A 2,650-nucleotide genomic window follows, 5' to 3' on the forward strand; every position below is an offset into this window, starting at 1 on the left:
CTGTAGCTATAGTGTAGGTCAACATTACCTAAACTGTAGAAACAGTAAATCTTTAGGTTTATAAAACCATACTTCAGTAATATTCTGAGACAGAGTTCTTAGAAAACACAAGAATAGAGAGAGAAATTAGAGAAAGAGGCTTTGAGAACCCTTTATAAGCTTTTTTACTCTTATCTTTTCTTTCTTTAATTTTCTTCAATAAAGAATTTTCAGTTCCTCATTTTTGTGTTTTCTTTAAAGCTCCTACATCATCATATGTTTGCGCATTATCGCCACATCTAATTTCATACTAACCTGCATATGCGTACGGACTATCGCCACATCTAACGTCATATTTAATTTCAGCCTTTACATCTGCATTCATATAATTAATCAACATTAATTATATATTCTTTCTTTCTCGTTATCCCTCCTAGATCCACTTCGGGCATATCTGGTATCATATATATATATATATATATATATATACTCCGGGGTTCTATATAACAAATTTAAGAATGAGGCTACCATATAGTGTTGATATATCTTTTTGATATGGAGTGTATAAAGTCTACTTGCTTGTTAAAGGTTCTATATGGTTTGCTTAGTTTTTCAATTTTTTTCAATATAGGTTCTTTAAGATTATTGCATGTCTAGTACTGCTAGAGAAAACACAAAAAGCAACAGTTACTCCTAATGATAATGAAATTGAAGATAAGAGTAATGCTAATCCAACTTCAGAAACTCCACAAACGACAGATAATGATGCCTCAAATTCAGAAAGATCAACTCCTATTGAAGGTGACAATAAGGCTAATGTTAAGATTGCTTATTGGGAGTATTTTGATCGTTTGAAAGTTGAAGGTGAATGGAAGACGAAATGCAAATTTTGCAAGAGTGTGCTTAATGCAAATCCAAAGAATGGTACAAGTCATTGAAGAACCATGTGGACCGATATTGTAAGAGAATAAAAGTGGCCAACTCAAGGCAATCATCAATTGTTGAATCATTAGCAAAACAAGCACAAATGCAAAAAGTGAATGAAGATGGCTTTGTGTTTGACCCTTCATACACAAAAAAGTGTGTTGCCGAAATGATTATCCTGCATGAGTATCCTTTGAGTTGTATGGACCACCATGGTCTGAGGCGAACGTTTGCATTAATGCAACCTACATTTAAAATGCCTAGTCAAAACGCAATCAAAAAAGAGATCTTAAAGATGTTTGGGGATGAGAAGCTGAAGTTAACTCTTCAACTAGATGAAAATGATAGTAGAGTTGCAATAACTAGAGACATGTGGACTTCCCATTAAGAAAAAGGATACATGGTTGTCACGGCTCACTATATTGATAGTTCGTGAAAGTTACAAATGTGCCTATTGAGATACTTCAAAAATTTCATAAAATTTTATACATTGTGTTGTCTTCGTATGTTGATTTTTGTTAATCCAAAATGCATGCATGTTTGTTTTATTTTTCAATTTTTGTTATGTTTCTTCTCCCCATACAAGTGAAGTTCTCACTTAAGAATTGATGAAAATATTGTTAGCATGGAACATTGATAGAAAATTGTCTGCTGTTACATTAGATAATTGTTCTACTAATGATGCTATGATAGATGAACTATTGGGGCGTTTAGATTCTTCATTCTTGATATTCGGTGGTGAATTGTTTCATATGCATTGTTTTGCTCATATATTGAATTTGATTGTGAATGATGGTTTAACTATAGTTAAGGAAAGTATTGAAAAGATTCGTATTGGACTATAATGCAGAAAAGAAGGAAACTTTTGTGAGTTGGTGTGCTAAAACATTGATTCAATTTACTAAGAAATTAGTTTTTGATTGTCCGACTAGGTGAAACTCAACTTATTTAATGTTAGAAACTATTTTGTGTATAGAGCTGTCTTTCCTAGGTTAAGATAAAAGGAACCCCAATATAAAAATGTGCCAAGTAATAAAGAGTGGAAAATTACTAAGGAAATATGTGATAGATTGAAGTTGTTTTATGATATTACTCAATTATTTTCTGGTTCTAAATTTCTGACTGTCAATCTTTATTTTACTCTAGTTTGTAAAATTTCTAGTAATACATTAATTGCTAATATGACATCTAATATGAAGAAGAAATTTAAAAAGTATTGAGATGAAATTCATGGCATTATATTTATAGGTGTTGTTGTTGTATTAGATCCTAGGTACAAGATGGTTGAGGTTGAGTTTTAATTTGAAAAAATGTATCTAGATCCAACATTATGGTTAATGAATACAATAAAAAAATGAGTTCTGATATGTCGCATGTTAGTACAAAAGAAGTTGATGAAAGTGAAAATATAAACCTACTTAGGGGTGATGATTATATGGTGTATCTTAAAAGAAGAAAAATGACAAAGGGTTCAAGTGTGAATGTTGAGTTTGATCATTATCTTGAGGAGGAAATTCATCCTTCAGATGATCTAAACTTTAATGTTTTGAAATAGTAGAAGAACAACCACGTGAAATTTAAAGTTCTTGATAAAATAGCCAAGGATATATATGCTATTCCGGTGCCCACTGTTGCTCTGAATCTGCTTTTAGTACAAGTGATCGTGTAATTTTGTCTCATCGTGGAAAGCTCAAAGAAAGCATAATTGAAGCTTTGATTTGTGGCCAAAGTTGGCTGTGGGTAGCTT

The sequence above is a fragment of the Arachis stenosperma genome, chromosome 6 (genome assembly GCF_014773155.1).
Source record: "Arachis stenosperma cultivar V10309 chromosome 6, arast.V10309.gnm1.PFL2, whole genome shotgun sequence".
Lineage (NCBI taxonomy): Eukaryota > Viridiplantae > Streptophyta > Magnoliopsida > Fabales > Fabaceae > Arachis > Arachis stenosperma.